The sequence below is a fragment of the Macaca thibetana genome, chromosome 15, assembly GCF_024542745.1.
Source record: "Macaca thibetana thibetana isolate TM-01 chromosome 15, ASM2454274v1, whole genome shotgun sequence".
In the NCBI taxonomy this organism is placed as follows: Eukaryota; Metazoa; Chordata; class Mammalia; order Primates; family Cercopithecidae; genus Macaca; species Macaca thibetana.
In genome coordinates, this window is record NC_065592.1 from 52211611 (window position 1) to 52238178 (window position 26568).

The window sequence follows — 26568 nt, forward strand, 5'->3', positions numbered from 1 at the left end:
ATTTTTAGTAGAGATGTGGTTTCACCATGTTGGCCAGACTGGTCTCGAACCCCTGACCTCGTGATCCCCCAGCCTCAGCCTCCCAAAGTGTTGTGATTACAGGCATGAACCACTGCACCCAGCCCTGCCTTGACTTTTGACTTTTATAAAGATGTCTTTTGAAGTAGAAAAATGCTTAGTTTTGAAGTCTAATCTCTTTTATTATGTGTGCTTTTGATGTTATATTTAAGAAATATTTGCCTAATTAAATTACAAACATATACTCCTATACCTTCTTCTAATAGTCTTATAGCTTTTGCTCTTTCATTTAATTCTGTTATTCATTTTTAACTCATTGTTGTGTGTACGGTGTGAGGTAGGCATCGAAATTCATTCTTCTTCATGTGTATTTTCCTATTGTCCTCATACTAAAGGTTAAAAGCTGCTTTTGCACTTTTAATTATCTTGGCCCCTTTGTTGGAAAATCAATTGACCCTAAATTTTGGGACTTGTAATGAGTCTCAATTCTATTTCATTGATTTCTATGTCTATACTTATGCTAGTACCACACTGTTATAATTTCTGTAGCTTTGTAGTAAGTTTTAAAATCTGGAAGTTCACTGATTTTTATCTTTTATTTTCAAGATTGTTTTTGGTGTTCTGAATCTCCTGTATTTCCACCTGAATTTTAGGATCTGCTTGTCAATTTTGAATTTGAAAAAAAAAAAAAAAAAAAAAAAAAAGCCAACTGAGTTTCTAGTTGGGATTGTGTTGCATCTGTTGATCAATTTGTAGAGAATTGCCATCTTAATAATATTCAGATATCCATAGAAATGTCTTTCCAGTTATTTAGATCTTCTTTAATTTCTTTCAATAATATTTTGTGCTTGTCAATGTACAGCTCGTGTACTTATTTTGTTAATTTTATATCTGTTTATTTTTGTATCATATTATGAATGAAATTATTTTCTTAATTTTATTTTTGAGTGTTCATTGCTAATGTATGTATATGCAATTTATTTTTGTGTATTGATCTTGTGTCCTACAACCTTGTTAAACTCAAATAATAGATCTAGTAGAATTTTCTGTATGTAAGATTATGTCCTATAAGATTACAGTTAGTTTTATTTCTTATTTTCTAGTCTGGATTTCTTTTATTTATTGTTTTTGCCTAATTGTCCTGTTTATACCTGCAATACAATATTGCATGGCAGTGGGGAATGTGAATATCCTTGTCTTATCTCTGATCTTATTAAGTCTTTCACCATTAAGTATGATGTGAGCTGTGGGTTTTCTGTGATGCTCTTTGTATGGTTGAAGCAGTTCCCTTCTATTCTTAACTTGTTCGCTATTTCTATCATGAAAGCATGTTATTATTTTTTTTTTTTTTCAAGCTGCACTTCTAAATCTACTGAGAGGATCGTGTGGCTTTTGCCCCTTATTCTATTCATATATTGTTTTGTATTCATTTATTTTAGGATATTAAAGCAACTTTTATTCCTGGATTAAATTTATTAAATTTATTTTTACATTCATTTTCTATTATTTTAATGGTCTTTTTAGATATATAAATTATGGCCGTGTTAGATTTTCTTTGCCTAATCTCTTATATTTTCACTCCACTGCTTTTTATTCATTTTTCTCTGCTTCATTTGTTTGGTTTATATATTTATACCTTCTACATTCCTTACTCTGTTTCTTCCTGTGTATTTTCTTTCACTGGCTTCTTAGAACTTATTCCCTTTTTTTTTCTTTCTTTTTTTTTTTTTTTCTGATTTCTACAGGTTCCTTGTCCTTTCCTCTTACCTGGAAATCACTAATATCTTCCTGCCTAGCTGTTTCCCTTCATAGTTTTATGTACTTCATTTATAATTTGTAACGGAATATTGGGTTACAAATTTCAAATGCTCTGTAGAAATAATTTTCTTGTAAGAAATTTTAAGAATGTGAAATGAATTTGTGCTGCTCTTTCCCACATTACTTATTCTTGTCATATTTTACATATTTCAATTGTGATTTTAAATATTTATTTTGATTGCATATATTCCTTTTGTATAAGTTGTATTTTTCCATACCAACTATTAGAAGAAACTTTCTTAGAAGTGATAAATACTTTCATATTTTTCTGCTTATGAGTCTTTCTTCTGGTGCTACTCTGATGGACAGTTTCTTTAAAATACAATCATACTTTATTTGCCTCTTAGAACCAGTGAGTTCAAGAGAGTGTGCACTAGTAGCTCTGTACGCCCCTCATGGATTTATCGTCTTTGGTACCATGGAATAGAACTTCTACCCTTTACAAAGACAAAATTCTGAGATCTGTCTCCTTTGATTTCCTCTGGCCATTTTTTCTGATTTATTTCTTTGTTGCCCACAATGATAGTTTTTCATCTCATCACAGTCCTTCTCATGGAGTTCCCACTTATGTGAGATCACCTTTTTCTAAAATTGAATATTTGCTGTTGATTTCTAAGCTTTCCACTGCTGGCTTTCTTCCACTTCCCTCGTCTTTTCTGGTCTTATTGTCATAGAAATTTTGCTTAATTGCTTCATTAGTTTCATAGAGATGCTGTACAAATTACCACGAACCAGGCAACTTAAAAATCAGAAATTTATTCTCTCACAGTTCTGAAGTCTAGAAGTCCAAAGGTGTTGGCATGGCCATGCTCCCTTGATGGATCCAGAGAAGGATCCTCCCTTGCTTCTTCTAGCTTGTGGTGGCTATTGACAATCCTTGGCTTTCCTTGGCTTGTGGCCACATAATTCCAACCTGTCTCCACCTTCACATGGCTATTTTTACTCTGTGTGTATCTGTGCCCAAATTTCCATCTTCTTATTAGGACCTCAGTCATTAAACCAGGGCCCATCCCAACCCAGTATGACCTCATCTGAACTTGATTATATCTGCAAAGAAGCTATTTTCAAATGAGGTCACATTCCCAGGTTCTTGGTGAGCATTAATTTTGGGGAAAACACTATTCAATCCAGTGCACCTGCATATATCCCCACTTGCATAAAATTTGCATATTCTAGTTTCTTTCTACAACCTCAGTGTTTGTAAATTATGGGGATTTTCCCCCAACTTTGTTAGTCATTCTACATTTTTCAGAGGGAAAAATGGGGGAAAAAACATGACTAATTGGCTGCCAAAGGCCTACCATATCCTTTCCTTAGATTTTGACACATCATGCACAATATCGGTGAATGGCTTACAAACCCATTTCCACAGGTCCTATTGAATCTATTTCTAGGTTTGGCATTGTAAGTAGGAACCCTGTGTACATACAGTGGCATTGCCTCCTGGAGCATTAGTACTCATACCCTCACTACAGTTTTGAATAGTACAGCAGGAAAGTTAGCTGCCTTAGATCATCTATTGAATTTCAGAGATATGTTTCTACTGCCCTCTCAATTATCAAAAATTGCAGTATTTATTTTTATCTTGCTTTGAATACCCCACACAGTTTAAAATTTTGATTTTATTATGACATGTCAAAAGAACCTACAATGGAATGATACTACTGTCATAACAAATAATTCAGAGGATTTGTATTCCCTCAAATTTTAGGCTCTATTGGGCCTAAAACTCTCAAAGGGAAAAACAAAATCATTTATTGAGAAGGAGTTTAATTGTAGGGATTTAAACATTTTACACACATCCAGCCGTTGAGAACAGAGAAGCTGAGGATCCAAAAAGCACAGGAATGTAGGAATCAAAGAGTGATGCAGGTGCTATTGTATGGCACATCTTCAATGCTAATATTTTCTAATTAGTGCTTATCATGTTCCTGCTCTAAGGCATATGTAAAGGAGATTTAATGAAAAAGTTGAAAAATAATTGCACCTTCATGCTTTTGGTTACTAAATGCAAGAATATACTATGTACTACTTCCTTAGTATAGTAGCTGCGTTAGCTGATTAAGCTAATTAAATTATTGAGCATTGGTGGAATGCAATAATTTATTAATTCCACAACTCTTTATTCAATGCCTCTTGGGTACTAGGCTCTCTTCTAGATTCTGGGGAAACAAAGATGAATAAAAGAAATAACATACCTGCCCTCAGGGAACTTGCATTCTAGTGGGTGACATAGACAAGTAATATATGAACAATAAAAAGTTCAAATATCAAGTAATGATTACTGCCTTAAAAAAGAAAAGCAAAGACAATGAAGGACAAAGAGAGTAACGAAGGGGCGGCAGAGCAAGATGGCCGAATAGGAACAGCTCCATCTCCAACTCCCAGCGCGAGCGACACAGAAGACCAGTGATTTCTGCATTTTCAACTGAGGTACTGGGTTCATCTCACTAGGAAGTGCCGGACCAGCGAGAGCTGAAGCAGGACGCGAGGCATCGCCTCACCTGGGAAGCGCAAGGGGAAAGGCAATCCCTATTCCTAGCCAGGGGAACTGAGACACACAACACCTGGAAAATCGGGTAACTCCCACCCCAATACTGCACTTTAAGCAAACAGGCACACCACGAGATTATATCCCACACCTGGCCGGGAGGGTCCCACGCCCACGGAGCCTCCTTCATTGCTAGCACAGCAGTCTGCGATCTAACCGCAAAGCAGCAGCGAGGCTGGGGGAGGGGTGCCCACCATTGCTGAGGCTTAAGTAGGTAAACAAAGCCGCTGGGAAGCTCCAACTGGGTGGAGCTCGCAGCAGCTCAAGGAAACCTGCCTGTCTCTGTAGACTCCACCTCTGGGGACAGCGCACAGCTAAACAACAACAAAAGCAACAGAAACCTCTGCAGACGCAAATGACTCTGTCTGACAGCTTTGAAGAGAGCAGTGGATCTCCCAATACGGAGGTTGAGATCTGAGAAGGGACAGACTGCCTGCTCAAGTGGGTCCCTGACCCCTGAGTAGCCTAACTGGGAGACATCCCCCACTAGGGGCAGTCTGACACCCCACACGTCACAGGGTGGAGTACACCCCTGAGAGGAAGCCTCCAAAGCAACAATCAGACAGGTACACTCGCTGTTCAGCAATATTCTATCTTCTGCAGCCTCTGCTGCTGACACCCAGGCAAACAGGGTCTGGAGTGGACATCAAGCTATCTCCAACACACCTACAGCTGAGGGTCCTGACTGTTAGAAGGAAAACTATAAACCAGGAAGGACACCTACACCAAAACCTCATCAGTATGTCACCATCATCATCAAAGAACAGAGGCAGATAAAAACCACAAAGATGGGGGAAAAGCAGGCAGAAAAGCTGGAAATTCAAAAAATAAGAGCGCATCTCCCCCGGCAACAGAGCGCAGCTCATCACCAGCAACGGATCAAAGCTGGACGGAGAATGACTTTGACGAGATGAGAGAAGAAGGCTTCAGTCTGTCAAACTTCTCAGAGCTAAAGGAGGAATTACGTACCCAGCACAAAGAAACTAAAAATCTTGAAAAAAAAGTGGAAGAATTGATGGCTAGAGTAATTAATGCAGAGAAGGTCCTAAACGAAATGAAAGAGATGAAATCCATGACACGAGAAATACGTGACAAATGCACAAGCTTCAGTAACCGACTCGATCAACTGGAAGAAAGAGTATCAGCGATTGAGGATCAAATGAATGAAATGAAGCGAGAAGAGAAACCAAAAGAAAAAAGAAGAAAAAGAAATGAACAAAGCCTGCAAGAAGTATGGGATTATGTAAAAAGACCAAATCTACGTCTAATTGGGGTGCCTGAAAGTGAGGGGGAAAATGGAACCAAGTTGGAAAACACTCTTCAGGATATCGTCCAGGAGAACTTCCCCAACCTAGTAGGGCAGACCAACATTCAAATCCAGGAAATACAGAGAACGCCACAAAGATACTCCTCGAGAAGAGCAACTCCAAGACACATAATTGCCAGATTCACCAAAGTTGAAATGAAGGAAAAAAATCTTAAGGGCAGCCAGAGAGAAAGGTCGGGTTACCCACAAAGGGAAGCCCATCAGACTGACAGCAGATCTCTTGGCAGAAACTCTACAAGCCAGAAGAGAGTGGGGGCCAATATTCAACATTCTTAAAGAAAAGAATTTTAAACCCAGAATTTCATATCCAGCCAAACTAAGTTTCATAAGTGAAGGAGAAATAAAATCCTTTACAGATAAGCAAATGCTTAGAGATTTTGTCACCACTAGGCCTGCCTTACAAGAGACCCTGAAGGAAGCACTAAACATGGAAAGGAACAACCGGTACCAGCCATTGCAAAAACATGCCAAAATGTAAAGACCATCGAGGCTAGGAAGAAACTACATCAACTAACGAGCAAAATAACCAGTTAATATCATAATGGCAGGATCAAGTTCACACATAACAATATTAACCTTAAATGTAAATGGACTAACTGCTCCAATTAAAAGACACAGGCTGGCAAACTGGATAAAGAGTCAGGACCCATCAGTCTGCTGTATTCAGGAGACCCATCTCACACGCAGAGACATACATAGGCTCAAAATAAAGGGATGGAGGAAGATTTACCAAGCAAATGGAGAACAAAAAAAAGCAGGGGTTGCAATACTAGTCTCTGATAAAACAGACTTTGAACCATCAAAGATCAAAAGAGACAAAGAAGGCCATTACATAATGGTAAAGGGATCAATTCAACAGGAAGAGCTAACTATCCTAAATATATATGCACCCAATACAGGAGCACTCAGATTCATAAAGCAAGTCTTTAGAGACTTACAAAGAGACTTAGACTCCCATACAATAATAACGGGAGACTTCAATACTCCACTGTCAACATTAGACAGATCAACAAGACAGAAAGTTAACAAAGATATCCAGGAATTGAACACATCTCTGCAGCAAGCAGACCTAATAGACATCTATAGAACTCTCCATCCCAAATCAACAGAATATACATTCTTCTCAGCACCACATCATACTTACTCCAAAATTGACCACGTAATTGGAAGCAAAGCACTCCTCAGCAAATGTATAAGAACAGAAATTATAACAAACTGTCTCTCAGACCACAGTGCAATCAAACTAGAGCTCAGGACTAAGAAACTCAATCAAAACTGCTCAACTACATGGAAACTGAACAACCTGCTCCTGAATGACTACTGGGTACATAACGAAATGAAGGCAGAAATAAAGATGTTCTTTGACATCAATGAGAACAAAGATACAACGTACCAGAATCTCTGGGACACATTTAAAGCAGTGTGGAGAGGGAAATTTATAGCACTAAATGCCCACAAGAGAAAGCAGGAAAGATCTAAAATTGACACTCTAACATCACAATTAAAAGAACTAGAGAAGCAAGAGCAAACACATTCAAAAGCTAGCAGAAGGCAAGAAATAACTAAGATCAGAGCAGAACTGAAGGAGATAGAGACACAAAAAACCCTCCAAAAAATCAATGAATCCAGGAGTTGGTTTTTTGAAAAGTTCAACAAAATTGACAGACTACTAGCAAGTTTAATGAAGAAAAGAGAGAATAATCAAATAGACGCAATAAAAAATGATAAAGGGGATATCACCACCAACCCCACAGAAATACAAACTACCATCAGAGAATACTATAAACACCTCTACGCAAATAAACTAGAAAACCTAGAAGAAATGGATAATTTCCTGGACACTTACACTCTCCCAAGACTAAACCAGGAAGAAGTTGAATCCCTGAATAGACCAATAGCAGGCTCTGAAATTGAGGCAATAATTAATAGCCTACCAACCAAAAAAAGTCCAGGACCAGATGGATTCATAGCTGAATTCTACCAGAGGTACAAGGAGGAGCTGGTACCATTCCTTCTGAAACTATTCCAATCAATAGAAAAAGAGGGAATCCTCCCTAACTCATTTAATGAGGCCAACATCATCCTGATACCAAAGCCTGGCAGAGACACAACAAAAAAAGAGAATTGTAGACCAATATCCCTGATGAACATTGATGCAAAAATCCTCAATAAAATACTGGCAAACTGGATTCAGCAGCACATCAAAAAGCTTATCCACCATGATCAAGTGGGCTTCATCCCTGGGATGCAAGGCTGGTTCAACATTCGCAAATCAATAAACATAATCCAGCATATAAACAGAACCAAAGACAAGAACCACATGATTATTTCAATAGATGCAGAAAAGGCTTTTGACAAAATTCAACAGCCCTTCATGCTAAAAACGCTCAATAAATTCGGTATTGATGGAACGTACCTCAAAATAGTAAGAGCTATTTATGACAAACCCACAGCCAATATCATACTGAATGGGCAAAAACTGGAAAAATTCCCTTTGAAAACTGGCACAAGACAGGGATGCCCTCTCTCACCACTCCTATTCAACATAGTGTTGGAAGTTCTGGCTAGGGCAATCAGGCAAGAGAAAGAAAGAAAGAAAGGGTATTCAGTTAGGAAAAGAAGAAGTCAAATTGTCCCTGTTTGCAGATGACATGATTGTATATTTAGAAAACCCCATTGTCTCAGCCCAAAATCTCTAATCTGATAAACAACTTCAGGAAAGTCTCAGGATACAAAATTAATGTGCAAAAATCACAAGCATTCTTATACACCAGTAACAGACAAACAGAGAGCTAAATCATGAATGAACTTCCATTCACAATTGCTTCAAAGAGAATAAAATACCTAAGAATCCAACTTACAAGGGATGTAAAGGACCTCTTCAAGGAGAACTACAAACCACTGCTCAGTGAAATAAAAGAGGATACCAACAAATGGAAGAACATACCATGCTCATGGATAGGAAGAATCAATATTGTGAAAATGGCCATACTGCCCAAGGTTATTTATAGATTCAATGCCATCCCCATCAAGCTACCAATGAGTTTCTTCACAGAATTGGAAAAAACTGCTTTAAAGTTCATATGGAACCAAAAAAGAGCCTGCATCTCCAAGACAATCCTAAGTCAAAAGAACAAAGCTGGAGGCATCACGCTACCTGACTTCAAACTATACTACAAGGCTACAGTAACCAAAACAGCATGGTACTGGTAACAAAACAGAGATATAGACCAATGGAACAGAACAGAGTCCTCAGAAATAATACCACACATCTACAACCATCTGATCTTTGACAAACCTGACACAAACAAGAAATGGGGAAAGTATTCCCTATTTAATAAATGGTGCTGGGAAAATTGGCTAGCCATAAGTAGAAAGCTGAAACTGGATCCTTTCCTTACTCCTTATATGAAAATTAATTCAAGATGGACTAGAGACTTAAATGTTAGACCTAATACCATAAAAACCCTAGAGGAAAACCTAGGTAGTACCATTCAGGACATAGGCATGGGCAAAGACTTCATGTCTAAAACACCAAAAGCAACGGCAGCAGAAGCCAAAATTGACAAATGAGATCTCATTAAACTAAAGAGCTTCTGCACAGCAAAAGAAACCACCATCAGAATGAACAGGCAACCTAAAGAATGGGAGAAACTTTTTGCAATCTACTCATCTGACAAAGGGCTAATATCCAGAACCGATAAAGAACTCAAACAAATTTACAAGAAAAAAACAAACAACCCCATGAAAAAGTGGGCAAAGGATATGAACAGACATTTCTCAAAAGAAGACATTCATACAGCCAACAGACACATGAAAAAATGCTCATCATCACTGGCCATCAGAGAAATGCAAATCAAAACCACAATGAGATACCATCTCACACCAGTTAGAATGGCGATCATTAAAAAGTCAGGAAACACCAGGTGCTGGAGAGGATGTGGAGAAATAGGAACACTTTTACACTGTTGGTGGGATTGTAAACTAGTTCAACCATTATGGAAAACAGTATGGCGATTCCTCAAGGATCTAGAACTAGATGTACCATATGACCCAGCCATCCCATTACTGGGTATACCCAAAGGATTATAAATCATGCTGCTATAAAGACACATGCACACGTATGTTTATTTCGGCACTATTCACAATAACAAAGACTTGGAATCAACCGAAATGTCCATCAGTGACAGACTGGATTAAGAAAATGTGGCACATATACACCATGGAATACTATGCAGCCATCAAAAAGGATGAGTTTGTGTCCTTTGTAGGGACATGGATGCAGCTGGAAACCATCATTCTCAGCAAACTATCACAAGAACAGAAAACCAAACACCGCATGTTCTCACTCATAGGTGGGAACTGAACAATGAGATCACTTGGACTCGGGAAGGGGAACATCACACACCGGAGCCTATCATGGGGAGGGGGGAAGGGGGAGGGATTGCATTGGGAGTTATACCTGATGTAAATGACAAGTTGATGGGTGCTGACGAGTTGATGGGTGCAGCACAGCAACATGGCACAAGTTATACATATGTAACAAACCTGCCCGTTATGCACATGTACCCTAGAACTTAAAGTATAATAATAATAATAATAATAATAATAAAGAGAGTAACGAGAGATTTTTTAACTAAGGTAGTTATAGAAAGCCCCTCTGAAGAGGTAATAAATGGATATTAAATGTCATAAAGAAGCAAACTATGCAGAGATCTGGTAAAAGAGCATTCCAATATTACTAAAAAAATCTTAATAAACTAGTAAAAAATTCTTGATGTCACCTACTTAAAAACCTACATTATCATAATTCATAATAAAATTTTAGAAGTACTCTTAAAATCAAGACTAAAAGACACCTGCTATGTCAGCTTCTACTCAGTACTCTACTGAAGATTGTAGCTAATGTAACAGGAACACAAAAGCAGCATAAGAATTAAGGCTAAGGTAAAACTATCTTTGTATACATATCATGGGATGTTTATGTTGAAAACCCAAATGATTGTTTACAGACAAACTCATAGTGCTAACAATGATAATGAAAACAAATTGATATGTTATGGTTTATAAAGTCAAAATATAAAATTAATAGCATAATTATATGTAATTTGTCATTTTTTTAACTGGAAAATAAACCTGAACCCTCCCTTTTTGTATAAAAGTACACTCAAAATGGACTATAGACAAAATGTAAACCCATAAGACATCCAGAAAAAAAATTGGGGATCAAGCGCTGGCCAAAAACTTCTTAGACTCAATGCCAAAAACATGATCCATAAATGGAAAATTTGATAAATTTTACCTCCTCAATATTTTAAACTGTTTCTCTGTCAAAAACTCCAGTGGAGAGGGTAAAAGACAAGCTGCAGACTTGCCTTGCAGAAAGGTTTTCTTCATGAAGATTTGTAGATGTGGTGAAGGATGTATAGTGCAGGTCACATTTCTTATCTGGCAGTTCCATGACTCTACAACTTCATTTATGGGGCTGTAACTTTTTGCAGCATCATTGGCTTACATAAACATGATTCAAAAGTTTGATGGTAGCAACCACAGTACATAGGATAGGAATGATTTGTTAAGCAGAGTACAAAATGTTCTATGTATGCTTTAACATCTAAAAAGCTATATATATAGCTCAGCATTTCCAAAAAGGGAAGTCTCAACTAAATAACGATACATCAATGACACTAGCTGTTACTACTTACCTGAACAACTTATTTAAGAAATGAAGACAATAAAAGCGAAAAATAGAAGATCTTGTGGGGCCAAGTGCGGTGGCTCACACCTGTAATCCCAGCACTTTGGGAGTCAGAGGCCAGGGATCACTTGCGCCCAGGAGTTTGAGACCAACCTGGGCAACATGATGAAACGCCATCTCTACTAAAAAAAAATACAAAAATTGGCTGGACATAGTGGCATACAGCTGTAGCCCAGCTACTCTGGAGGCTGAGATGGGAGGATCACTTGAGCCCGAGAGGTTGAGGCTGCAGTGAGCAATGATCATACCACCGCACTCCAGCCTGGGTGACAAGAGTCAGACCCTGTCTCAAAAAAAAAAAAAACCAAAAAACAAACAAAACAACAAACCAAACATTTAAAAAATACTAAGAAATAGTCATTAAAAAGACAAGTATTTATAGGATTCAACAGTACAAGAAAAGCAGAAAGTACAACACAAGTTAGATAAATCCAGGCCAGAAGAAGAGTCAAAACTGTACCTTTTCTCTCTAGGTTTCCTGCTGGGCCTTAGGATTAAACTGACATAAGATAAACAGGAGAAAAGCTTACAAATTTAATGTTTTATGTGACACAGAGCCCTCAAAAGAAAATGTAGACCCAACAAAGCAATTGCAGTCAATCACTTATATACTTATATACTTTGTCCAGTTTGAATTGGACAAAGAATAGTAAGTTTTGAAAAAGCAATTATGTGGAGAAGCTTAAAAGATGAGTTATTTTAATAAGGCCTGTCTGTGCAGAATTCTCTCAGCTATGATTCATCATCAAAGAATGTTTCTTTTCTCCTGGTGCAAGGAGCATCTTTCACATGAACATTTTTATGTCCTGTTTTAAGGAAGAAAAAGGTTAAGTCGAGAGTGTCCTTCTTGGATCTGGTATTTTTCATGACTGTAGTTCCAACTAACCCCTATGTTGAAGTGACATACTTCAGGGTTGCATATTCTGGTACACTTCATAAGTGATTCATTAATTGGAGGTGACAAATGAGTGTTTAGAACATAGTACTAACCTACATTATAATCAGATATGAGATGGGACCTTCATATATTTTATTGAATGGTGGAAGGCAATGGAAACTGGGCTGGGAATCAGGAAACTTGTCTTTTCTTCTTGATTTGTTTTAACTCTTGGAAAACCAGAATTAATTCACTTCATCTCTTAGGTTCATTTTCTCATTTTTAAAATGGGGTGGTAGTTGGGGGCACCTCTGAGTCCTTTCCAAATTGTAATCTCTCTGAGCCTCTCCTGCTGGCTGTGGAGGTGAAATGACTCTGCTCCATACATCACATTTGGGGGCCCTATCTGTTATGCCAGTGACTCACTGCCAAGGGTAATGCAGAGGGACACAGAAATAAGATCCTGGAATCCAACTGGTTTTGCTTTTCTCATTTCCAGAGTGCTATGTTTGAACACATTTAAAAGTTCTTCAATTTATAAATTCCACCCCTGAAGCAGAGTGAATCAAAGCACTTGTGGCATTTGAATCTTTGTACCTTGAGAATGATTTATTGTGTTTGAATTTTCATTGTGTTTCTATTGGGGGAAATAGGCTTCTGGGTAGAGTAAACATTTCCGCAGTGTGAAAATATGCTCCAAGCAGCCCCTAAGCTTGTGCCAAGAAGTACTAATGTTGCTTGAAAATTATTATTGCTCCATTAAGGATTCCTGAATTTCTGAATATTCATTGTAACCATGTGATTAATTTGTACCTCCTCAACTCTAGATGACTGGTTTCCAAATGCTCTTTAATTTTAGTACATTTACAAAATAATTAAAATGCAATTTACCAGATTTTAATAGTGTTTGCAGTAGATGCTCATAAATGTTTCAGGTAGCACTACTTTCTGGGTTTTTCCTAATAGTGTCTTCCTCCCCTCCAATTCTTTTAATTTAACACTTAACAGGTGCAGAAATTCTCATAAATAAACATGTAAATTGATTGAAAGGAGTGATTAAATGGCATTCAGAGGTTAGTGCTCTAGCATTTGCTTCCTAGAAAGTCTGTTAAATGTTTTCAATTAAAAAGAGAAAAGAGGAACCTCACAACTCTGAAGTGAGGGTCTTTGAATTAGTGTGATATTAAAGATCTGGCTCTTTTAGAAGGGGTGGCAGCTGGGTGGGGGTTGAGGGGGAAGAAAAGAATAGGAGGAGTAAGTCACACCACTTAGATTCATTTGTCTGTAGAAAAGACCTTTCCATCTGGTTAAGTGAAGATGAATGAATGAAGAATCACAGTGTTCTTACTTAATCAGCTTAATCACCTTGAAAAATTGAGGTAGTTATTCTGCCTACCAGGCATGAAGGACCTATGTGATATTTGCCAAGTTGTTTTAGCACCTTGAAAATCAAGTTGTATGTATTGACACAGATCCATGCTGACAAAATGTGCCCGTAACATCCTGACATTACTTTGAAATTGCTCTCAATAGAATGTGTCACTAATATTTGAGAAAGAAAAAATAACCTAGGGTCAAGACTTCCTGTTTTTAATATTATCAGATATCTCATAGAGTCTGGCAGAGGAAGAGTATATCCATGAATCATCTGATCACAACTCTAGATTTAGCTAAGAAGATATTTCAACCTGAGAGAATACTTCTTGGGATAGAGTGGTCTTCAGTGACATTAACAACAACAGCAACAGTGTCAGTAACACTGCAACAATAGCAATGTTGATGATGAGAATATCAAATATTATCCTCAGTGGTTTTTACACATGGGTTTTAATTTTTTTTTTAAATTTCATTTCTATGAAGTAGATATTATTGGCATCACCTCTTTAGACTTGGGGAAGCAGGTTGCAGAATTTAACTTTTCCAGGTCCCCTGACTAGGAAGAAGTGGAGTCATCATACCCAGGCATGACCTGTGTCTCTAAAGCCAACAGGCTGTGGCTCCATCTCCACCAAAGATTGGCTTAGTCCACAGCGAAGTTGTATCACTTCTGTCTTATTTCTAAAAATTATCTGTTAAAACTTCAATGTAGTTTTTATTGTCTTCTCTGTAAAGAGACTAAAGTATCACAAAATCATTTTGAAATTATCACTCTTATCAGGAGCTCCTTGACTTCTGTGGGCAGGGATTAAATATACAGGCATACTTCAGAGAGAGTGCAGGCTCAGTTCCAGGACACCACAATAAAGTAAGTCACGTGAAATTATTGGTTTCCCAATACATATAAAAGTTATATTTATAGTATACCATAGTCTATTAAATGGGCAATAACATTATGCCTTAAAATGTATATACCAAAATTTTAAAATACTTTATTGCTAAAAGATGCTAACGATCATGTGAGCCTTCAACAAGTCACAATGTTTTTGCTGGTGGGAGATCTTGCCTTGATGTTGATGGCTGCTGACTGATCAGAGTGGTGGTTGCTGAAGCCTGGGGTGGCTGTGGCAATTTCTTAAAATAAGACAACAAAAGAACTTTGCTGCATCAATTGACTCTTCCTTTCACAAGATTTCTCTATAGTATGGAGTGCTTTCTGATAACATTTTACCCACAGTAAAACTTCTTTTAAAATGGAGCCAGTCCTCTCAAACCCTGCCAATGCTTTATCAACAAAGTTTATGTAATATTCTAAATCCTTTGTTGTCATTTCAACAATGTTCCCAATACCTTCACTACAAGTAGATTCCATAAAAAGAAACCACTTTCTTTGCTCATTCATAAGAACAACTCATCTATTCACATTTTATCATGAGATAACATCAACTCAGTCACATCTTCAGACTCCACTTCTGATTCTAGTTCTCTTGGTATTTCCACTACATCTGCAGTTACTTCCTCCACTGAAGTCTATGGCAACTATAGCCTTACAAAATGTATTTCTTAACAAATAAAACTTGAAAGTCAAAACTACTCCTTGATCCGTGGACTGCAGAATGGATGTTGTGTCTGCAGGCAAGAGAACATTACTCTCCTTGAGCTTCTCCATCAGGGTTCTTGGGTGGCCAGGTGCTTTGTAAATGAACAGTAATATTTTGAAAGGAATCTTTTGTTCTGATAGTAGGTCTTAATAGTGGGCCTGAAATATTCAATAACCATGCTATAAATAGATGTGCTGTTATCCAGGCTTTTTTGTTTGTTTGTTTGTTTTTAATAGAGCACAGAGTAGATTTAGCATAATTCTTAAGGCCTTTGGATTTTTCTGAATGGCAAATGAGCATTGGCTTAAACTTAAAGTCACCAGCTGCTGTTTTGTCTACATTGAAGGCTATTTTGTCTACATTGAAAATCTGTTGTTTAGTGTAGCCACATTCATCAGCTATCTTAGCCAGATCTTTTGGATAAGTTGCTGCAGCTTCTTTATCAGTACTTGATGTTTCCCTTGCACTTTTATGTTACATAGATGGCTGGTTTCCATAAACTTCATGAACTAACATCTACTAGCCTCTAATTTTTCTTATGCAGCTTTTTCACCTCTCTTATCCTTGATATAATCGAAGAGAGTTAGGGCCTTGCTCTAGATTAGGTTTTGGCTTAGAGAATGTTGTAGCTGGTTTGATCTACCCAGATGACTAAAACTTTCTCTATATCAGCAGTAAGGCTGTTTCCCTTTCTTATTATTGTTGTTTGCCAGAGTAGTACTTTTTGTTTTCTTCAAGAATGTTTCCTTTGCATTCACAACTTATCTAACTGGTGAAAGAGGCATAGTTTTCAGCCTGTCTTAGCTTTCAATGTGTTTTTCTTATTAAGCTTAATCTTTTTTAGTTTTTTATTTAAAATAAGAGATGGGATACTCTTCCTTTCATTTGAACACTTAGAAGCCATTGTAGGGTTACTAATTGGCTTAATTTCACTGTTGTTGTGTCTCCAAGAACAGAGCTGTCCAGGGAGAGTGAGAGAGATATGGGAATGACTTTTCAGTGGAGCAGCCAAAAGACACACATTTATTCATCAAGTTCATTGCCTTATATGGGCATAGTTTCTAGCATTTCAAAACAATTACAACAGTAACATCAAAGATCAGAGATCACCGTAACAGATATAATAATAATGAATAGTTCTGAAATACTGTGAGGATAACCAAAATGTGACAAAGAGACAGGAAGTGAGCATATGTGGTTGGAAAAACGGTGCTGATAGACTTGCTCTATGCAAGGCTGCCACAAAACCTTCAATTTGTGAAAATGCAATACCTGCCAAGCACAATAGAAAGATATGTGCCTGTATTAATTTTAATACACATACATTCATGAAGTCAGTATGTCCTTTTTTAAGACCATCCATTTTATCAACCTGTAAGCTTCTTCAATATACTTTATTGGATATCACGTATTTGAAATGTGAAGAACATACACATAAAGAAGAAAAATATACTATTGTGTTAATTTTATAGAGCAATATCTGAATTTTTTACAAAACAATGTTATCAAAAGTAGACTCATCCAGCATTTTTACTTAACAGTGTCTAAATATTATAAGAATATATTTCTAACAACTATCTCATTGTAGAACTCAAGTGACAATAAAATCTATGAAGCTATTTACTCAAATATTGCTTTTTCTATAATTGTATCTTTTTCATGCACTTAAATATAATCAGTGAGAATACAGATTCTTCTAGAAACTAAGATTGTATAGCTGCACCCTAAAAAATTATATCCTGTGCCATAGTTATAGGAAACAATGTAGATTTCAGATATTGTGCTAAGTACATGTTATTTAAAAGAATATTCACTTTGAGTCTGAAATTTAGACACTGTAACACTTTGAGCTGCAGTTAGCTCATAGTAGTGCATAAATATAAATTGCATTGATTGCAGATTGATTGACTGATTGATTGATTGGTATAAAAAGTGTGAATACCTACATCTGCCAATTGTTTTTGCCTATTTGTTGCAAAGTTTGCATGTGGCATTTAAAGCTAGAATACTTTCCATGTGTGTGTGTGTAACGGTTAATACTGAGCATCAACTTGATTGGATTCAAAGATACAAAATATTGATCCTGGGTGTGTCTGTGAGGGTGTTGCCAAAAGAGATTATCATTTGAGTCAGCGGGCTGGGGAAGGCAGATCCACCCTTAATCTGGTGGGCACAATCTAATCAGCTGCCAGCGAATCTAAAGCAGGCAGAAAAACGTGAAAAGGAGAGAGAGAGAGATGGGCTTAGCCTCCCAGCCTCCATCCTTCTCCTGTTGTGGATGCTTGCTGCCCTTGAACATCAGACTCCAAGTTCTTCAGTTTTGGGATTTAGACTGGCTCTCCTTGCTCTTCAGCTTGAAGACAACCTATTGTGGGACCTTGTGATTGTGTAAATTAATGCTTAATAAACTCTAAGATAGACAGATATAGATAGATAAATAGATAGATAGGTAGATATCCGTGTGTGTTTGTGTGTGTGTGTATTTCCTGTTAGTTCTATCACTCTAGAGAACCCTGATTAATACAGATTTTGGTTCCAGAAGTGGGATCCAGAACAGGAGAAGTCTCTGCAACAGGTTCAGGGTCTTTGCAAGCTGCTCTGCCACTTGGACCATATGACCCAGCAGATCCAATGGTGCTTGAGGTGTCAGTGGCAGATAGGGATGCTGTTTGGAGCCTTTGGAAGTACCCCATTGGTGAATCACAGCAGAAGCCTCTAGGATTTTTGGAGCAAGACCCTGTCATCTTCTGCAGATAACTACTCTCCTTTTGAGAGACAGCTCCTGGCCTATTTTTGGGCTTTGGTGGAAAATGAACATTTGACTATGGGGCCTCAAGTCACCATGCAGCCTGCACTGCCCACCGTGAAATGGGTGCTTTCTGACCCATGTAGCCATAAAGTGGCTCATGCACAGCAGCATTGCATCATCAAATGGAAGTGCTACATATGTGATCGGGCTTGAGCAGGTCCTGAAGGCACAAGTAAGTTACATGAGGAAGTGGCTCAAATGCCCATAGTTTCCACTCCTGTCACTCTGCATTATCTCCCCCAACCTGCACTGATGGCCTCATGGAGAATTCCCTATGATCAGTTGACAGAGAAAGAGAAGACTAGGGCCTGGTTCACAGATGGTTCTGCATGATATGCTGGCACCACCCTAAAGTGGACAGCTGGTGTACTACAACCCCTTTCTTGGACATCGCTGAAGGACAGCGGTGAAGGGAAATCTTCCTAGTGTGCAGAACTTTGAGCAGTGTACCTGGCTGTGCACTTTGCATGGAGGCCAGGTGTGCGATTCTGTACTGATTCATAGGCTGCAGCCAATGGTTTGGCTGGATGGTCAGGGACTTGGAAGAAGCATGATTGGAAAATTGGTGACAAAGAAATCTGGGGAAGAGGTATGTGGATGGACCTCTCTGAGTGGTCAAAAACTGTGAAGATATTTGTATCCCATGTGAGTGCTCACCAACAGGTGACCTCAGCAGAGGAGGAGTTTAATAATCAAGTGGTTAGGATGACCTGTTTTGTGGACACCACTCAGTCGCTTTCCCCAGCTACCCCTGTCATCTGTTAATGGGCCCGTGAACAAAGTGGCCATGGTGGTGGGGATGGGGGTTACACATGAGCTCAGCAACATGGACTTCCACTCATCAAGGCTGACCTGGCTACGGCCACTGCTGATTGCCCAATTTTCCAGCAGCAGAGACCAACACTGAGCCCTCGATATGGCACCATTCTTTAGGGTGATCAGCCAGCTACCTGGTGGTAGCTTGATTATATTGGACCTCTTCCATCATGGAAAAGGCAGAGGTTTTCCTCACTGGAATAGACACTTACTCCGGATATAGGTTTGCCTATCCTGCACATAATGCTGCTGCCTAGTTGACAAGGGGTGGACTTGTGATGGTTAATACTGAGCATCAACTGGATTGGATTGAAAGATACAAAGTATTGATCCTGGGTGTATCTGTGAGGGTGCTGCCAAAAGAGATTAACATTTGAATCAGTGAGCTGGGGAAGGCAGATCCACCCTTAATCTGGTGGGCATGATCTAATCAGCTGCCAGCAAACATAAAGGAGGCAGAAAAACAAGAAAAGAAGAGACTGGCCTAGCCCCACAGCCTACATCTTTCTCCTGCACTGGATGCTTCCTGCCCTCGAACATCAGACTCTAAGTTCTTCAGTTTTGGGACTCGGACTGGTTCTCTTTGCTCCTCAGCTTGCAGACAATCTATTGTGGGACCTTGTTATTGTGTAAGTTAATACTTAATAAACTCCTAGATAGATAGATAGATAGATAGATAGATAGATAGATAGATAGATAGATAGATTTTTAAATATATAGTAAAGGTCCCTCTAGAGAACCCTGACTAATACAAAAAGACTCTGTGTGTGTGCGTGTGTGTGTATATATATATATACAGTCGACAGTAGAACAACATGGGTTTGCCCTGCACAGGTCCATTTATGTGTGTATTTTTTCAATAAAATTTCACTGAGTGTGCTTGTTCTTCATCTTCCACGTCCTCCACCTCCTCTGCCTCTGCCCTGACACAGCAAGATCAACCTCCTCCTCCTCCTCTTTAGCCTACTCAACATGAAGACCAAGATGAAGACCTTAGCATCATTCACTTTTACATAATGAATAGCAAACACATTTTCTCTTCCTTATGCTTTTCTTAATAACATTCTTTTTTTAGATTACTATAAGAATATATTATAATACATATCACATAGAAAATATGTGTTAATCAACTGTATATATTATCAGAAGGCTCCCAGTCAACAGAAGGCTATTAGTAGTTAAGTGTTGGGAGTGAAAAGTTTTATGTGGGTTTTCAATTGCGTGAGGGGTTGGCACCCCTAAGCCCTGTATTGTTCTAGGGTCAACTGTATATTAATAACCATGTTTAGGGAATTGTTTAAATGAATTCTGTCAATACAAATGTCTCACTTTCCACAAGCGTATTTAACTTTTTCACGTTTCCAAGCCATAATCAACATGTGAGTATCTTAAAATATAGGGCAGTAAGCTGCCTGAGAGCAAGGTTCTTCTCGCTGCCATAGGGCAAGCCGAGCAACTGCCACTGCATTCATACCAGTGATAATTATGAATTATTGCAACGATTGTAATCTTAGTATAGTGCTCTTTGTTTTGTCTATCTTCAAAAATATTTAAGTTTTGTTACAATATCAGAATAAGTTAAATCTAGACTATACATGTATTAGTCTGCAAGGGCCGCCACAACAAAATACCACAGACTGTATGACTAAAACAATGAACTTTTATTTCCTTGCAGTTCTGGAAACTGAAAGTCTAAGATTAGAGTGCCCTCAGGTTGCTTTCTGGTGAGGCCTCTGTCTCTTCCTAACTTGTAGAAGGCTGCCGTCTCTCTTCTCTTATGAGGACAAAAGTACTACTAGGTTGAGGTCCCACCCTTATGACCTCATTTAACCTTTATAACCTCCTTAATGGCCCTGTCTCTCAATATAGTCACATTGGGAGTTAGAGCTTTAACATACAAATTTTGATAGGGGCACAACTGATACCATAACCACACATGTAAAACGATGTTTTCTCAGAAGTATTCTCAATGGAGACAATGATTGTAAACCACTGACTTGAAAAATATCCAAACAGGACAATATTTCAGGCAGGGGTTCAAAAGGTGGTCAATAGTCAGAACTTCAATCAAAAGGCAGAAGGCTACAGGAATCACTGTCATAGGAAGGAGTTTCAAGCAATGAAGCTTGTAGTAGAAAGGCTGAATGTTATTCTCTGAGATTTTCCATGTCCAAGGGGAAAAGTAAAACCTGTTTCAGAGGTAGCCCACTGGACATTCCTCTTGAGGGAAATTAAGCTACACTCAGTTTTTAGAATTGCTTTGTAAATTAGAGTCTCACTCATAGAGGAATAAAAAAGAGCCTAAAGCTAAAAAATAACTAGGGCCACAATAAGGCTGATTTGATCTAAAGTGAGGCTGATTTAGACCAGAGCAGATGAATTCCAGGTTGGGAGAAGTATAAGTGCCATATCATAGAGTTTGCTAGATTCTTGGCATACCATATGAAATGGCAGCAGATTAGTATGTAGCATGTGGTATGTAGTATGTATGTAGTATGGCATGCATACTGCATGAAGTAGTTCACACAACCACTCCATAAAGTTATTATTTCCATTCTAGGGATGATGACATCTATGCTCAAGTAAGGTAAGAAACTAAGTCAAAGATCATATATGTAGTAAATCATCAAAGGCAGGGAGAAATCCTTTGTTTCTGTCTGTTAACTCTCATGATTGTTCTGCTACACAAATAGAGTTTTCTACATTAAAACAAGCAGAAAGTAATAGAATGTCTTACAAATATTTTTTTTTCTCCCTCCAAAAAAGGAATTAAACAACCAACCTTCTGTTTATACATCAAATAAAGGAAAAGATGTATTGTGGAATCCAAGACAAAATCGGGGGATTAACAAAAGACTAATTCCAGTAGTTAGATAAATACAAGTGAAAAAAGTAGGAAAGTCATTTCACATATGGGCTAAAGTTTTTTAAAAAATTAACCAAAAATGAGAGTACAAAGAGAGAAAGAGAGAGAAGGCGAGCAAAATAAGTAAAGAGGATAAGAACTTAAGATGAGTTTTTGTTCTACAATTTCTCTTTAGTATTTAGTGCGTGCCTAAAGCTGACATCTTAACATGCTGTTATATGTCATCTGAGTAAAAGATTACTCAACTATTGAGCCCCATGGAATAGCACATTCAATGAGCACTTAATAAATACTATTTTCTGATGTCAACAATGATATATTCAAGCTGTAATCCTCTGGCAAACAAATAGATGTAATGATTTTTTTTTTGGAATTTTAACAAATGTACAGAGCAAGAGCCTAAAGTAACAGGAAGGGGAAATACGTGTATCGATAATTTCGTGTAAATACTGTTTAGAGCCATAATCTGTGCTGTAAGAAAGCCAAGTTTAGTCTTATAAATTCCAAATCATTTAAAGAAATTGGAATGAACCCAGATTACCCCACATACATTTAACCTACCCACTCATCAAAGATTGATTTTTAATACCTATTTTTTCTTTCCAAATATGACAAAATATATTATTAGAAAGGCTGGCTTTCCAATGAACCCTTCACTGTCATCCTACCTTTGCTCTGAGTCACAAAATATAATACCTAAGTGAAATTTTTAGAAGAAAATCAAAACCTACCTGTGCTGGTTTTGCAGTTAATTTGCCCTGATTATAACCATATGAGAGACTCATTATAAATCTTTTTAATAATCCAATCTCATATTATGTAGTACATGAAAGCTTTTGCTCTTCCTCATTCTGAATATAGCCACTGTTAATACTTGAGTATATATTCTTTAACCTATTTTTAAAGCAAATACCAATATATAAAGTTTTATATGTGTGCGTGTATGTATTGATTTAACAAAATTTGAGTCATACCTTATGTATAGTCCTTTTTCTTTACTAACATCTCTTGGACATCTTTTGCTTCTAGTATTGTTAAATGTCATTACTGGAAGATGGAAAGGTCAGAAATTCAGTTTTGCACATTCAAGTCTGAGATGTCTATTAAATATCTAAGGTAGGATGGTGAGTGGGATATATGATTTTGGAGTTCAGAAGAGAAACCACTGAGCATGAATGCTTTCAGGATTGAAAGGCTGGGTTCTTCCTCACCACTCCAGTTTCCATTGCTATGTGGTTCTAACAAAAGACTGAGCAATGTATCCTTTACTCTTGAAGGATATAACATAGATACAGAAGACTGTTGGGTAGGAAAGAGTAATTATGTACACACACATATGCACACACACACACACTCCTCAAAAATGCAATAAGGTCTATTTCTGATTTTTGCTGAGCTATCCAGGATAAAAATCCTTAGTCAGTCAGAGGTGCCATTCATGGGACATCATCTTGGAATTTCTTCTAAGGTATAAGTCTTTGTTGCCTTCCTAGACCTTGATGCTCAAGAATCTTCAGCTGGTACATGTGGAAACAAGATTCAAACTTTTTGTTTAATTCCAAATTGTGTGAACTTTCCATTACACAGAGCTGCTCTTTCCCTTTGTAGTTCTTTTGAATTTTATAGTAATATAGGAAAATAAATAAAATTTGATGAAACAAATTGCCTAATTGCTCTAGAGAAGATGATTTAATGAATCTGTTAGAGTTGGTTTTCCAGGAGGAGTACCTTTACAAGTGACCAACATGGCAATTCTTACACTCAGTACTTTCTATAGCATAAACACCTGGCAATAATTATGCTGCCTAGAGACAAAACAACTCACAGCTAGTAATGCGAGCAAATACATTTTCTGTGTGATATATATCAGTGAATAGTTGTTTAAAATGAGTGAAGATGGACATGCAGGTGTGTGTATATATATATACATACACATACACACACACACATATATATATATGAAATGAAATGATTCATATCTTTTTTAAAGAAATAGATCATCATGATTATAAACTATAAATGGACATTAACTAGAAATAGAGGGCTTTTTGTCTTCGAGAGTATATATATATATACGCCACCAAGTTATGACTTGCCTAAAGTGACTTTGTTATTTAAGTGTGGAACAGAAGCTCAAAGCTCAAAGTGGCCTTACTTTTCTTGAGTGGAAATGTAAAATTAGAATTACTTCAGATGGTATATTGCTGTGAAGATAAAATATAAACTATATCATATAGGTAAACACCTTTAAATATTTATATTACTACTCATATTGTTATTATTAATGAAGAGAGGAATTTTTCCACTGGTCAGTAAAACTATTTAAGTAGAGTTGCTGGACCTAGAAATATAATAAAACAATGACAACAACAGAAATACCCTTGCATAGCAATAATTCCTTTTCACTTAAAACATAGGAGGAATGTTATTTAGTTGAAGTCATCAGTATTTGGGATAGTGGTTAGTTGCAACAGATGACTCCCACTACAAGAGTGAAACCTAATGCAAGAATGAATGAAATAGAAAAAAACAATGTGTTGATATATAAAGCATATGAAAATTGGACAGATTTTCACTAATGATAGCCTCGGAATTAAGGTTTACAAATGCAGATTATGTATTACTTGGTAGATGTAGCAGTTGTTTGTCTTAGGGTCAAACAGGAAAAAGTAAATGCACTATTTATTGTTTCTCAACTCTTGGGAATAAAAAGCCCTCTATTTCTAGTTAATATCCATTTATGATTTATAATCATCACAATCTATTTCTTTTAAAAAGATATGAGTTGTCTTATAACAAAAGTAAGCCTTTTCAATTCAATGTGTCATTGGTCACAAATTAGAAACATAACTAAACATTCATTTTCAACTTTCCAAAACTTAATAAAATGTTATAAACATTATCTAACAAATTTGTTAATGGCGTTATTTACCCTCATTTGTTTAACCCCTTAAATATTGCCAATGAAGTACAAGTTAGGAGATTAAACCACAGATGCTGAGGAACATTTTGTTTATTTTTTACCTTTGGCCTACCTGAGAGTCACTTCCGTATTTTGAGAGTCTCCTTTGTTCCATGAAAAAACGCCTCATATTTTCCCCTTTATGCTTTCTAGACTGAATTTCTAGTAATCTTTCTTAAACATAAAATAATTTGTTCAATGTGTATGGCCAAATCACTATAATTGATTAATTTTTAACCAATGTAATAACTTACTGTTGCTCCTTCTATCACAAGGCAAACTTTATTTTTTCAGCATGGCATTCAAAATCCCTCTTAAATTGGCTTACAGCAAGTCAAATCATTTGCTTTCTCGTCCTTCCCTAACTTGAACGCTTCTCTGCCATCATTTTGGTCTCCTCATTGTTCTATTATGCTCATGCCATTTTCCCTGTTTGTTGGCACCCTACATCATCATTTCAATCCATGGTCCTGTTTTGCCTCCTCTATGAAGCCTTTCTAACTCCAAATACACTTATCCCACACTGTATTACCAAAAAAATATATTCTACCTCTTTACTTCTTTCTCATTTCTCAGTTTTATTTCCCAGCTAACTTATAAGCTGATTTAGGGCACTTACAATGACATGTTTTTCCTACAATGACTATTTTTTAATATCTTGAAAATATTAAAAATTTAATACATATATTAGGTATAAAATGCATATATAAAAATATTTATATTTTGTCCATTTTTAATGATAAAGCTAAATGCATTAAAATGTAGTGAAAAAAATCTAGCAGTAAAAGAACAGTGAGGTTAGAAATAGATGAAAGAACGCTTTAAACAATCATGTTAGAACTGTGCCAATGTAAACATAGCACAGTAGGGACTTATTTTTTAGCATCCCAATTTACAAGCCTTATTTGTGTACTGGTTACTTCTACACATTTTTTGAAGTAGGCCCCTTGTGAAGCATTATGCCACAGTATGTTTATATACCATGACAAGTTGAATTTTGCTGCTTATGTTACTATATTTTTAATATATCTAAATTAAAAATTGTAGTGGAAAAGGGAAAGGTAAAAAATTTGGCACAATGTTTTAAATGATAAACAATACTAAATGGCCTAAATATATAAGTATGTGGGAAAATATAGAAAAATGATGAAGTATGATTTTTTGCATTATTTTATTTAGAACATTTTCTTAGCTTTTTGAAGTTGAGGAATTAATGAAATATGTGTTTTCCAAAAAAAATGTGTTTTGAGGTATAACTGTTGAAATCAGAATAGATTACTGAACTGTAGGCACTATGAATCTGACCTTTGATGATAGTTTTTCTGCTGTATGGGGCTTTATTCTGTTCTTCACATGATAGACAGTTAAAGAAGTATCCACTAAATTTCAGGAGAACCTCCAAAACTGTCTTCATACTCAATCATGTTTTCTTGTTCCACCCTTCCTAGTATCTTATTTATTGTTCAATCTGTCTTTTTTTAAAAAAAATTTATTTATTTTTTTCCTCGTATCTTTTTTCTCTGATTTTCTACTGTCTCGTAATGTTCCCACTAATTAATTCCTCCTGCTCACCACCAACATTCTGACTTATACCTCGGGAAGATGTGGCAGGTGGAGTTTTCCTATGGAAGAACTTTACTGACTATTTTATCCCTTCCAGTAGAGTTTCTTTTCAAAGAATAATGTCTAACATTTAATTATCTTATATAAAACAAATATTAATCTAACTATATGGCATTTAAGTTTTACTGTCTTTATGGAAAACTGAAGTTTTTTTAAATAACAATA